Below are 15,109 nucleotides of genomic sequence, written 5' to 3'. Positions count from 1 at the left end.
GGTGTGAAATATTTATTTAAATGGGTGTTTTCACACTAGAATACCTGAAGTGTAAAACTGATCATCTTACCTTTATGTAACAAAAATTTGGTATACCAATGCAGTGCCTTATGCACCATTATAACTTGAATTGAATATATTTCAATTCACCATAAGTACTTTATTTTTTAATAAGGATTTCCATCTGTTGCAAGAAACATTAAAAGTTTTTGCCCTGATAAACGCGTTCATGATCCATTTCATTTACTGTAGTAGTTTCAATTTAATCGTATTTAACCAAATTTAAACCAGAAAAATATTTCGACGATAAAACTGTTTAATCGATTTTTAATTTATTGCTCTTATTTCGTAAGCAAATGTCAGATAATATTATCCGGCCAGTTTATTTTCATCATAAGATATAATATGTGACGTATTGTATCCTATAATCCTTCCTCCAAACAGGCTCTGAGCACACACAATGATAATATATATCAATTAATTACCCTTAATGTATCACACAAGCTTTCGACCTTGCTGTAAACCAATACGTTAAAAGCTTTCAGTCACAAAGAAGCTTTTGTTGTATTTCGGAATTTCATATAGAGTGGATTCTTAGATAGACGCATTAGTGATTATGTATGTTTTCATTCATATTTTTATCAAAATCGTTTTCGAATTATATTAACATTTTGAAAGCATGTTTGTCTGAAAAGGGAAAACTAAATTTTAAAATTTCATTCCATTTGTTTACATCAAATAACTAGAATTTCAACAATTATTTTGGTTTAATAAGTTTACGTTTTGAAAGAACCATCAATTGTCTTTTGAATTAACATTTAATTTTTTTTAAATATGAAATAGCCCATAGAGATAAAATATAAATGGATGATTCAAATGTAAGGCTAAGTGGCACTTTCAAAAAATATCTATTTCGTGTACTTGTTTCAATTCACTATATAATCTGTGTTTAAACGGAGCACAGAAACATGTGGATTTTATTTATTTATTTATATATAATGTAGATAATTTAAAATTACTAAACACTTTTAAAATCTAACAAATGGTCTGGATTCTAAAATTAATTGTGAGTGAAGTCCTTAAGTATACCAGATAATGATTATGACTGTTCTTGTACGTAAGAATTTATGTTTTTTTTTTACTGGATAAAGTAAATTCCGTAAATATTTAAGTTAGTTTGATAACTTCCTAACAAGACGAAACGCGTTACATATATTTTTAAAACATAAAAGTAGAATGAAAATCAATTATAGCGTTTTATTTTAGATACCTTACCTAATTTTAATGCGTGTTTCGCTAAAATTTAAATCTGTCACAACGTGTTATAAGATATTTCAACTATCGGTACTGTGTTTCTGTTAATTTGATAAATTAAATCTCTCATCGCTGGGTAGGAAGTAAGACTTTTGTAAGATAATTATGGGTAAGTCTTATAGATATTGAGAGATAAGTTTAATATCAAGTTGACAAGATATAATATCTTCTATCACGACTGTATTGATCACATACAAACATAAATGATGGATCACTTCATTAACTGACGTCATTATGTATGGGACAATGTTTTCTAAGTAACTTCAAATGTTTGAAGAGGAAGTTCTTACTTCGGTTAATCATTAAGATGATGGGGTGAGTGAAATTAAATAGCAACCGAAATACAATTATTTATTGTGGATATTGAGTATTGCGAAAAATCCCTCAACTTTTTTTCATTTTTTTTCATTAGTAAATACTTTTTCTATAATAAGTGATAAGTTGACACGTAAATCTACTTAATTTGACGGACCAATAACCAGTTTCATTGATTTTGCAACATCGTCAGACTGGTGTGGATTTCAAAAAGCTTACACTATACAACTTCGGTTATTAAATTTAAGTATTTGTAGGGAGATTATTTTGCTGGGGGTTGTTAAAGGCGTTTTTCCCACTTCCTTTAAAAAATATAATATTTTAATATAAAGTTTTATTTGAAGCACTAACTTTCAAGTTATTCATTATAATAAAATAAATAAAACAACTTTGTTTTTAACCACTAATTTTTATTTTTCACCGACCGGTTTCAAAGCAAACAAGCTTTTTTGTCAACAACTTTGTGATTATTTTGTTAGTTACGTAAACCATGACAAAGAAGCTTGTTTGCTTTGAAACCGGTCGGTGAAAAATAAAAATTAGTGGTTAAAAACAAAGTTGTTTTATTTATTTTATTTGAAAGAATATTTTAATCAAATGTTATATAATATTTGTATTTAATCACTCACCGAATTTTCTATGTCTACCGGTTCGAGACATACCCGTCTCTTCGTCAGGACACCAATCAAACCAACATGCAAAACCCATTTTACACCTTTGTACACGACATGCATTTAATAAGCACATGCACTGATTAAGATAAACATGCACTGATTAAATTATGAAAATATTATGTTGTTTGCGAAATATATTAAAAAATGGCAGAGGGAATGAAAGGAAAGGGTGAGTTTATTATGTTTAGGGTGACTATTACAGTGGTACATCGTTTAAAGGACTGTATTGAAAGGTTGTTTGATTATTGATCACCTCTACCCTTTTTCATCTATTTCTCAAACAACATAAAATATTTTCATAATTTAATCAGTGCATGTGCTTATTATAATCCATGTCGTGTTGGTTTCATATTTTTGTGCAACAACTATTTTGAAGGTATATAGTGGGTTTTGCATGTTGGTTTAATTGGTGTCCGGACGAAGAGACGAATACGTCTCGAAACCGATAGACATAGAAAAGTCGGTCAGTGGTTACAAATTACATTTAGTAAAATTTTGACCACAAAGTTAATGCTTCAAATATTAATAATTATTTTTATTATAATAATAAAAATACTTAAATGTTTTATTCCACTTTTATTTATATTTATTTTATAATTTTTTTTACCAGGGACCGGGTTTCGTCGTGACCGACATCGTCAGACTGGTCACGACGAAACCCGGTCACTGGTAAAAAAAATATAAAATAATTATAAATAAAAGTGGAATAAAACTATAAAGTATTTTTGTTATTATAATTAAAATGCAGTGCCACCAAGAAATGTCAGTAGATAAACTCAATTATTTTTCTATTAAATATCACGATTTATGGGTTTAGTCAAATATTACTTAAAGATTTTTGTTTTAAATTACAATTTCGGTTGAAGCTGTAGTTTGATAAAAAGAACAGGAATCATATCGCTTCATTAAAAAATAATGTAAATAAACAAAAGTAATAAGTAAATATTTTTTAAGGTGTTTCTGATAAAAAACATTCATGAGTTGTGTACCGTTACTTATTTTACATTATATTATGATGTGACAATTTAAGTTAATTATTAATAGGAAGTTTCTAATCGGATTTGATTTTCGAATTAAATATTTTTTTGTTGACATTCCAAAACAATTTTTTTTTAAATTTTAAAACTGAATTAAAGATTGTTCAAAACAAATTACTTTGAATAAATTAAAAACGCTTACTAAAACTTGAGTTTTATTAATAAATTACATTTGAACTCGTGTCAGGTGTTGATTTATAGAAATATTGAATACCAAAATCAGAGACACAAAAACTTCTCGAAAGGTCGGAAGTGGCTTAAAAAAGCGCCTACTTAAGTTTACTTATTTAAATATTAAAAAATATAATCATTTTCAAACCCTTCTATTCTGTAAATGTATAAAAACAAACACGTGAGTCTTTTATGAAACGAAAAGGTCTAATTACCTTTTAAAATAAGTTGTTTGGGCGTAAAAGAAAATTCTTAATGTGAATATCATTATATTCTTCCTTCGTTCTGTGTTACATATATTTTACATCTCTTTTCTAATTTGTTCTTTGTTATTTTACGAATGGCAAGTTATAACCTTGTAATTGGCTGTTATAACAAAGTTTGGAAGAAGGAATTCTTGTTTGCAAAATTTAAGATCTTTCAATATTATACAAATAATATTAGTTTTGTTTTGATCTTCGCATTTTCTGAACAGGTTCTCAGAAGATAAGCGAAGGAATTTAATTAGAGAGAATTCCTGTTGTACCTTTTTAAAAGAAAAATTTTCTAGCTTCGATAAAATGTATAAATGTACAAGGGTTTTGAAAAACTTTAATAATTTCTAGTTTTGTTCAAAGTATCGTAGTATTGAAAAGTATTTCCGTGTTCCCTGAACTATGGCGTTAGAGCAATTTTTTTTGCAAACTATAGATATTTATTGTTGGCGTTTTTTTATTGTTTTGCTAAATTGTATTTTATAATAGTTACGACAACTGTCTTTTAATGTACTACTTTCAGATATGATACAGTATTGTCCGAATCAATGAAGTAATATTAATTTTTGTCATTTTTTTCTGTATATCAACACTCATATGTCAATTTGACAGTTGATAAGCGCCAAAAATTATGATTTATAGTTCATAAATATTTTGGGAGCTGATATTGGTGTTCGTTGGTGTACTATCTGTTGTTTTTTTTACATTTTCTCAATAAAGAACTAATATTGTTAATTGCTTGCGTATAAAACAATGATTTTGACTGAGTTTAAATCATGGATATCACGCCAAGGAAAGAGAAAAAGATTACAACCTTAAGTTAACACACATAAATATCTCAGAAAAAGATTGCAAATGAATGTTTTGTGTATTAGGGAGCAGTCAGGAAGATTATAAGGCAGAAAAGAGAAACAGGGTCAGTTGAAGCAAATAAAATTGGGAAATGTTGAAGAAACCGGAAAACTAGTGTCCAAGATGAAATATCTTTAATCAAAAATAGTAAGTAAAACCCCAGAAAAACAAGTTATGAACTTTAATGAGATTTGGCAGCCACTGGGTGATACATGACTAAACAGTTCGAAAGAGACTCATTGAATCTGGAGAAAAAGCAATTCAACCACAGAATAAACAAATCCTGACGGCACGTATGATGAAGCAAATACTTATTTGGGCTAGAAAACATACCAAATGTATTGTAGAAGACTGGAGGAAGGTGCTGTTTTCAGATGAGACCCACTTTCTCGTGCAAGGATATCGCACAAAATTTGTTAGAAAAAGTGGGGATGAAAAACTTACTGTGACTCATATTCACTAAACGGTGAAATATCCTATGAAGAAGATGTTTTGGGGCTGCTTTTCGTATTTGGGTACCGGAGCTTTGATACCAATAGAAGGAATGATAAATAGCTTGAAGTATAAAGCTCTATTGAAACAACACAGAACTGAGAACTGAGTACAGAACTGAGTAAATGTTGTTCCAATGGAGGGTCTGTATTTCAACGAGACTCAGCTCCTTGTAAGGTATCGAAATTTTTGCTTAAGTGTTTTAATGATAAAAAGATAACTCTTTTAGACTGGTCTGAAAATTTACCTGACCTTAACCCTTTATTTTTTTTTTGGATGATTTGTAAGTTTAGGCTACAAAAATTGGACTGCACCACCAATACAAAAATGACAGTAGCAGTTATTCACATGTTGTTTCGAAATGACAGAATAAAAGGAAATTGCCGAAGCTTTATTGATTTCATGCCAAAACGTGTTCAGGTCACTGTAAAAGTAAAAGTAGAACATACATCCTATTAACTTAAAAATATTTTATGATTGTACGTCACCTAAAACTCAAAATATAATTAAAAACGTATTTAATGATTACAAGGGATTTTATTATATTAATTCGCACAATACTGCTATTTATTTTTTTTAAAGGAGCTCACTGACACAAAAAAATTCATTCTGATACTCTTTCTAAAATAACATTATAATTGGTCCAGTTTTGAGTTGTGGAAAACGGTAAAGCGGAACGTTGTTGCAGTCCATTTTATTGAGACAAAATCAGTCCACATCGGGGAGGCGTTTGCGAAAGATTAAGAGAAAAACAATGTTCCAATATTGTACAATACACGTCTGTCTTTTTTTTGTATATATGCATGTAAAATCATGTTAAAACCTAAAAGGCATTTAAATAAATAAAAAAATAAAATAAATAAATTTAATTTAATAAATTAAATAAATGAAATAAATGAGATAAATAAAATAAATAAAATTTATAAAATTCATAAAAAATCTTAATATAATAAAAATATTTAAAAAATAAAATAAATTTAAAAAAAATAATAATAAAAAAAGAAATGAATGAAATAAATAAAATAATTAAAATAAATTAAATAAATTAAATAAATTAAATAAATAAAATAAATTAAATAAATTAAATAAATTAAATAAATTAAATAAATTAAATAAATTAAATAAATTAAATAAATTAAATAAATGAAATAAATAAAATAATTAAAATAAATAAAATAAAAAATAAATTAAATAAATTAAATATTTCCAACACTGTTCTGGCATCGAGACAGCAATATTACGTAGGCAAAAGGTCCATAACCTTTCGCTAGAATCGTGGAAAGACGGGAGTGTATTATTAACTTTTTAAAATAATTCTTATGTCGTTGAAATTCCATTTGTCGATGCGTTTTAAAGCTGCAGGACTTTTTGTTATGTTAGCTATCATATTGTTTTTATCTTATTATGTAAATGTTATCAACTATCAAATATCTAAATTTAGTAAATGGGGTCTAGAATTTCAACCATCCATGCGCTCAGTAGCTGCAAGACTTGTTGTTATCTAAATTCTAATTTTATAAATTTCCTTTTTATGTCGTTTTTAAAATATCACTTAAACTCTAAACTTCATTGTCAAATAAAAAAATTGAAAATAAAAATGTAAATAGGGGCTAGATTTCTTATTGTTCATGCGCTCTGTAGCTGCAAGACGTTCTGTTATCTAGCTCAAATATATCATAATTGGAGACGAGGAACTAGAATCCCAACCGTCCATGCGCTCTATAGCAGCAAGACGTGTTGGGATATTTATTTATTGTACACCGCCCTTAAGGTTATTTTCACAAAAATGGCGCTTTATAAATTATCCAAACATTATTGTCAAGTTGCGTAAGGTGTTGGCCTCGCTCTTTCATGACATTAGTCGTAAGGAGGAGGAAAAATCGATGCATGCCACGGATTGGAAATTCTTACTGGATGTCGAAAATAAAATATTAAAACAGCCATGAAGTTTCACATAAATCAATTGTCAATGTTTTTATGAATGCATGTATGTGTATGCGCATGGATGTATGTATGTGTGTGTATATATTTGTGTATATATATATATGTATATATGTGTATGTGTATATGTATATATATCAAAATGTGTGTACGAATAAGTTTATATTTTATTTTTCTGTGCTCTCCATTAATTTTTTAACTTTATCATATGTATTATAATTTAATTTCCTAGCTTGGAACGAGGTATGTACCCTTGTTAGCTGGGCAAAGTGAACGTCAAATTGTATTTTGATAAAAGGTGTAAATAAATAAATAAATCAATTGAGCGCTGAAAATGAGATATTGGTGTTATCGGGTGCAGCAAGGTCAATTCTAAGTTCTATTAAAAACAGTTAGGCCGCTTTCATACAAAAAACTGTAATAATAACCTTTTAAAAATAGTGCCGATCACAAAAACGGCATTTCTCAATTTGCAAAAAAAACTGTACTTAAAAAGTTATTAAAACTGGTAAATACGTAATTAGATTTTTGTTAATGACATTTTTAAAAAATCAAATGTAATCATTGTTTATCATTTGTCAAAGTCAAAAACATTCCAACTGTTGTGTTGATTTGATTATTCACTATTTTTACAAATGTGCTATTATCTCTAACTAACTAACTAACTAACCATCACGCCATTTCCCCGGAGGGGTAGGCAGAGAGGATAGAACGCCACACCACTCTGTCCTGGCACACTTCCTTTGCTTCCTTCACATTCATACATCTTCTCATGCACGCACGTCGATTATTCCGACTTTTCACATGACCACTTTCAAGAATTTGTTGTACTTGATCATGCCATGTCTTCCTCGGCCTTCCTCGACTTCTACAACCAGACACATTCGCATCATAAATCTTTTTAGCCGTTCTTTCATCATTCATTCGCTCCACATGACCGAACCATCGCAAAAGACCTTTCTTAATTTTGTCGATAATGCTTAACTCAGCCTTGCATTCTGCTCTAATTTCGACATTAGGGCACCTATCATACATTGTTTTTCCGCACATTCGCCTGAGGGATCGCATTTCAACAGCATTCAGTCTACTTTCGTCCCTTTTTTTCCAACTCCATGCTTCGCTTCCATACATTAGGGTTGGTACCAGAACTCCATTATGAACTATTATGGCTATTATCTCAGTTTCACTTTTCTACGGCAGGCTGGTTTCTGTGTAACTACGTTCAATTGCAATTTGGTTATGAAGAAAAATGACAATATCTAATATAAACCCTCCATATAATTTGCCAAACTCACATCAAATGGGAAAAAAGAAGCATTAGAGTTATATTCAAAAATCTTGGTTTATGAAATTAAAATTTAAAAAATGTAAGCTTACTCAATTTTAGACCAAAAACATGTTTTTAGGTATTGGTCTTTAAAATTGTTTTCAGGTATGTGGGAGGAGTGTTCTCACTGTTGTGGTGAAGGTGATGGTAATAGTTCGAAACTGAAATCTTTAATGTTCTCATTAAGTTTCCCATTTCAACAAAACAATCTTATCAAAGCTTAGTAAACAAGTTCACTAAGAATTCCTCATCGCATCTCGAGCCAGATTAATTCTTAGATTTAATTCATGCGAAAATTTAAATGAACTGAGCTCTCTCTTGTATTAATGAGGTTTCAATTTATTGTTCATCTTAGTTCAAAAGATTTGTTCTAACATGTCATGAGAATTTAATCCAGCAAATCGGTTATTTCGTCAGTCGCCGTTCAGGCAAAAATCACTAACCCTAAAAAGTACATACAAAAAATAAAGGTAGTACCTGTAGATGCCTAGACTTCTATATTACCTTCTCTTAAATGTTATTCATCTTTGTTGTAATATGTTAATATAAACAGCTCCCCAGGGAGTTGAATCTAGTCCATGTCTACAAAAATTTGGACAAACTCAAAATATTGTTGATAAATCCACCTGGTCCATGAAGAAGTATAGAAATTAAAAAATATATATATATTTTCTTGCGTTGCCTAGTATGTAGGTGAAATAATTCAATTAAATGAATCTCACCCGCATAAATAAGGGTTTCAGCTATTTAACTTCACAAACATCAACAGATGAAAGAATTAGAGGAATATAGATGTTCAAATATCGGCAGAATGGTGAATGTTACACAGTGTGTAATGTGGCCACTAAAACCAGTCATTTACAGGTCATAAGCCCTGTAGATGCCTAGACTTCTATATTACCTTCTCTTAAATGTTCTTCATCGCTGTTGTAATATGTTAATATAAACAGCTCCCCAGGGAGTTGAATCTAGTCCATGTCTACAAAAATTTGGACAAACTCAAAATATTGTTGATAAATCCACCTGGTCCATGAAGAAGTATAGAAATTAAAAAATATATATATATTTTCTTGCGTTGCCTAGTATGTAGGTGAAATAATTCAATTAAATGAATCTCACCCGCATAAATAAGGGTTTCAGCTATTTAACTTCACAAACATCAACAGATGAAAGAATTAGAGGAATATAGATGTTCAAATATCGGCAGAATGGTGAATGTTACACAGTGTGTAATGTGGCCACTAAAACCAGTCATTTACAGGTCATAAGCCCTGTAGATGCCTAGACTTCTATATTACCTTCTCTTAAATGTTCTTCATCGCTGTTGTAATATGTTAATATAAACAGCTCCCCAGGGAGTTGAATCTAGTCCATGTCTACAAAAATTTGGACAAACTCAAAATATTGTTGATAAATCCACCTGGTCCATGAAGAAGTATAGAAATTAAAAAATATATATATATTTTCTTGCGTTGCCTAGTATGTAGGTGAAATAATTCAATTAAATGAATCTCACCCGCATAAATAAGGGTTTCAGCTATTTAACTTCACAAACATCAACAGATGAAAGAATTAGAGGAATATAGATGTTCAAATATCGGCAGAATGGTGAATGTTACACAGTGTGTAATGTGGCCACTAAAACCAGTCATTTACAGGTCATAAGCCCTGTAGATGCCTAGACTTCTATATTACCTTCTCTTAAATGTTCTTCATCGCTGTTGTAATATGTTAAATTAATAAAGGGTAAATGTAAATAATATGGAAATATTTCACATTAGTAAAGCTTTAAAAAATAATGTTCCTTTGATCAATAATTAAACAAACTTCCAATATAGTCCTTTATACGATGTCTCACTGTAATGGTCACCCAAAATTTATTAAGTTTATCCCCTCTCTCCATCCCTTAGAATATTTTCATAATTTAATCAGTGCATGTTTGTCCTAATCAATGCATGCCGTGATGGTTTTATATTTTTGTGCAACAACTATGGTGAAGGTTTATAGTGGGTTTTGCATGTTGGTTTAATTGATGTCCTGACAAAGAGACGGATACGTCTCGAAACCGGTAGACAAAGAAAAGTCGGTAAGTGGTTATAAACAAATATTTTTTAACATTTAGTAAAATGTTTGACCACAAACTTAATGCTTTAAATATTAATAATATAAAATATTCTAATTGGGATCCATAAAAAAGCGAATATTGTCTGTTAACGTTCAAAAACAAACTTATTTTACACACAAAAAAATAACATCCATCCATTTTTTTTGTAAACTCATTCTCGGAAAATGTAACCCTGGTGATGGATAAAATTTAAATTTAAATTTTTATTTTTATTTTTTAATTTTTAACTTTTAATTTTTAATTTTTAATTTTTAATTTTTAATTTTTAATTTTTAATTTTTAATTTTTAATAAAATAAAATATTTACGCTCGCAACTTTTTTGTACTTAACAAATTGAAGATTTTATGAGCTATAAACGTTTTCGCGGCAAAGATGTACATTTATCTGAAAACCGCACGTAAATCGGTCCAATAGTTATTCAGTCCATCGAGGACAACCATTCGAACATTTCCATTCATCTATAAAGATATAGATGTACGTTACAACTCGAACATTTTGTAGAAAATTTAATTGCATTTTCCTAAGATAACAGTTTCTTAAATAATACACTGTGAATACAATAATGATTTTTTTCGCAGGTTTTCATTGCTCTTTTTTGAGACGTATGTTTTTGAAATGACTTTTTTTGGCTTTACCTTTTCCGAAAATTGCTTAAAATTTCTCGGCCTACTTGGAACTACCATAGCAATCCCTAATGGCACAGAAAATTATTAATGTAAGCTGAATAGTGCATATTAGACATTGTGTAAAGTGACCACTACTGAAACCAGCCGAGGACAGGCCATAGGCCTTGTAAATGTTCAGACTTCCGTGTTTCCTTCTCTTAAATCTCATCAATCTGTGTTGTAATATGTTTAATATTTGGATATGATGTTTTTAACCACCGTGTTAAGAGTTTAAACAGCTTATCGATTTCCTTAAAACCACCAGGGTTGGTATTCCATCGGTTTTATCATAATTTACTTTCCAAATTACAAAGTTTAATTTGATATGTCTATCGGATTCCAACTTTGTTATTCTACTTTAATTTTCTCAATTAAATACATTCACTGGATTTTCTGATTCCCTCGGTAATAATCAGGGGTGTCCAATTATAATACCGTTGGACCCTTTATCAACATTTTGTGCTATTTAATTAGTTCATTTTGACATCCCTCGCAATGTGACGACATTGTTTTACAAAATGGCGGGGATAAGCCACGAGAAATATTAATGTTATTCTTTTAGTTAAATCCTTTGGTCGGCTGTAATTAAATTCAACACATTTTAAAACACTCCGTTGTTTTAGCATTTCAAAGGCGTTTTATTTAGACAAAGTGGCTTTGGATAAAATTACGGTTTTTGTTCTGTATTACTTTTATAATGAACTAAAATCGGATTTTTCATCGTGAGAATATTGATTGATCACTGAATCCTTGAAACACCATATTTAATATATATATTTAAAAGCCAATGTTTGTCTGTGTGTCCTAGATGGACTGAATAACTACTATGCTTATTTACGTGCGGTTTTCAGCGAAATGTAGATCTTTACTACAAGCGTATTTATAGCTATCAAAATCCTTTATTTATCTGGGAGAAAAAAATTAGGAGCGTATTTTTTTTAATTCGTCACCATCGTTGCATTCGATAAAAATGCAAATAGTAAAAAATTGTAAAAAAAAAAAGTTGGTTTTTGAATGTTTACAAACAACATTAGTTTTTAATGGATTCTTATCAGATTATTTCCTTAAATTCCTTATAATTTCTACCCGTTTATTTTTTTCTACTAAATTTTTGGTAATAATTAAATAAAATGTGACATTTGATACATTTTAGGAAACCGCATTCCTAAAAAAATACACCCCTGTTGGTGAGATGAACAAATTTGACGTTTGCAAACTGAATTCTTAATTTGAAAATGAATTATTATATGTTTTGGAATTTAAAAGTTAACAAGTACTTAGGTACCTTCTTAAATTCTATATTTGAATATTAATTCAATTAAGATTTGGAATTCAATAATAAACAAGTATCAAGGTTTCTATTTATCAATAAAAAGTTACACCATCTTTTTTCATTACAACGAAACGTCGATTTTGTCTATTTTAATTAGGCATAAAAGGTCCGAAACGTAATTGTCTTTTTTGCAAAGCATCGGGAAAGCATCTTTAACACAGTGACAGAAAAATAGTGTTTAAATACCTATTTATCAAAATTCAACCGTCAAAAACCGACAAAAAGTCACCGCGTATCCTCATAATTTATGTAATCCGAAACACAAAAATAATAATGTTAATGGAGGTACATATCTAATTTTAACTAAGCACAATTATTGATATTAAACTTTCGATCGTGTATGTACTCAAATCTAGCAAAAGCATAGCATTGCCGGGTGTAGCTCGTTTATCATAAAACATGTCCTAACAGATAAGATGTTTTATATCCGAATATGTTTTATTATTAACTTTGTTTTGAGTACGTCCAAACGAGTTGTCAATTGTGAAATGTACGGCACCAGAAAAGGATACACAGTGTGCAAAGTGGTAGCCAACGACAGGTTCTCTTCAATCCGTGCCTCATGTCTGAGGATGATGATTACGCCTGAGTCCAAGCATGGCTCGTCTGTGGACAGTTTTCCTCCATCTGGAACGGTCTTGTGCTTTTCTATAGGCATTCGTCTGTGATGATTCTGATAACTCAGTGACTGTGCCGCTCCTTGTCGGTTGACGTCTACGCGACCTTGTCCCTTTGACACTTCCCAGGAGAATAGTTTTCTCTAAACTATCAGTCTCCCCTGGAAATATGCCCAAAAAACTGCAGGATTCTTTTCTCGCACATGGATTTCAGTCTTTTTCCTATGTCCAGTTCCTGGAAAAAAGATGCATTCGTACGTCTGGCCGTCCACGGAATCCGCAGTTTTCGCCGCCAACACCACATCTCGAAAGCTTCGATTTTTTTTTCAGATTCCCTCAGTGTCCAACACTCCACACCGTACATGAACACTGAGTAAATCAAGGCCTTCGCCAGTCTCTTTTTGGTGTAAATGGTCATTTTGTGATTCTTCCAGATCTTCACCAGCCGACTCATAGCACTTTTGGCATTACCAACACGTCACCGTATTTCACATTCACACCCACCGCCATCGCTGATGAGAAAACCTAGATAAATGAAATTGTTGACTCTTTCCAAGTTGCGCAGAAAAAATAATGACAGGTTATAAGCCCTGTAAATGCCGAGACTTCCATATTCCCTGCTTAAAATCGTTTTACCACATTATTGCAAAATATTAGGATGTTTTATTATATTAAACGGAGTAAAGAAAAGAACACGCCATGTTAGCCAACAATGCTAGTGGTTTTAAGTGTGACTTCTGGAAGGACCAACCAAAAGGTAAATATTTGTTCAAAGATTGTTTGAACGGCAATATTTTATTGTTCCAGGACCGGCAACTGAGACGTGAGAAGGATTACCTTACCTTCATGCAACAGATGATCGAAATTCGCTGCATTCAGTCTATGAAAAGAGAATGAGCATAATAAAATAATATCATTCTCTGTGAGAAGTGTTTTTGGCGACTGAAGGGGAAAAAAATAAACTTACTGTTCTGCAGAATAGGGCCACGAAAGTAATTTTAAAAATGCACTAGAGTAAATTTGATGCTAAAACAAACAAAAATTATGACAGTACGTCAACTAATATATTTAATGTAATGTTTTTCGTTCACAAATTGATGAATGGTTATACCTCAAAAGAGTTGACTCAAAAGGTTTTTTCTAATCAATGTGAACACGGATATGAAACAAAAAATATACAGAAAGTAAGACTACCATTTCCTAAGAAAACAAATACACAGAATTCGTTGATGCACCGAGCTGTACAGTTATATTATAAGAAAATACCATTAGAAATAAGAGAGCAAAAAAATATTATTTCATTTTAATGTCAGTTAAAAAAAACATGTGTTTAGCAGATAAGTTAGTTTTTAAAAAGTAATCTTATTCGTGTTAGCTTTATAGAAGTTTTATTTTTTAGTGTACGTATATTGTTTAGAAATGTTAATATTTAGTATACTTTTTAATAATAATTAGATATAAGTGTATATTAGGACTATATTTTTATTTATATCCCTACAGAGATGAGGTAGATTTTTTTTTAATTCAAGGTTCAGGATTATGGATATTCGAGCGTTTTTACAGGGCTTATGACTTGTCATTGGCTGGGTTAAGTGGCCACTTTATGTAGGTACTACAACATTCCCCATTACGCTTATTTTAGCAAATATCCACACCAGGTAACCTTTTTCTTGATCTTTCATTTGTCTTGGGAGAAAATCTAGATTTGTGTGCAGGTACACGAACCAAAAAAATGTATATTAGGACAGTCATTTATTATGTTAGTACTATTTTAAGACTACATAAAAAAAAAAAAACAGATGCCATGTGTTTTGGACTCGACAATAAGGCTTGCACAAATAAACTTAAATAAAAAGTAAATTATGTTATAATTTTAAAGGATAAGGAATGTGGAATCAGGTAAGTTAGAAGGAAAGAGGAAGAAAAATCTGGAAAGAAAAGGAAAAAAAGAGATTTTTTATTGAAATATGAAATATTAAAGTATGCAAGAG

Source organism: Micrasema longulum, unplaced genomic scaffold, assembly GCF_059751315.1.
Source record: "Micrasema longulum isolate JH-2025_06_02 unplaced genomic scaffold, ASM5975131v1 h1tg000595l, whole genome shotgun sequence".
In the NCBI taxonomy this organism is placed as follows: domain Eukaryota; kingdom Metazoa; phylum Arthropoda; class Insecta; order Trichoptera; family Brachycentridae; genus Micrasema; species Micrasema longulum.
The sequence above is the reverse complement of the archived record's forward strand: the minus strand, read 5'-3'. Positions refer to the sequence as shown.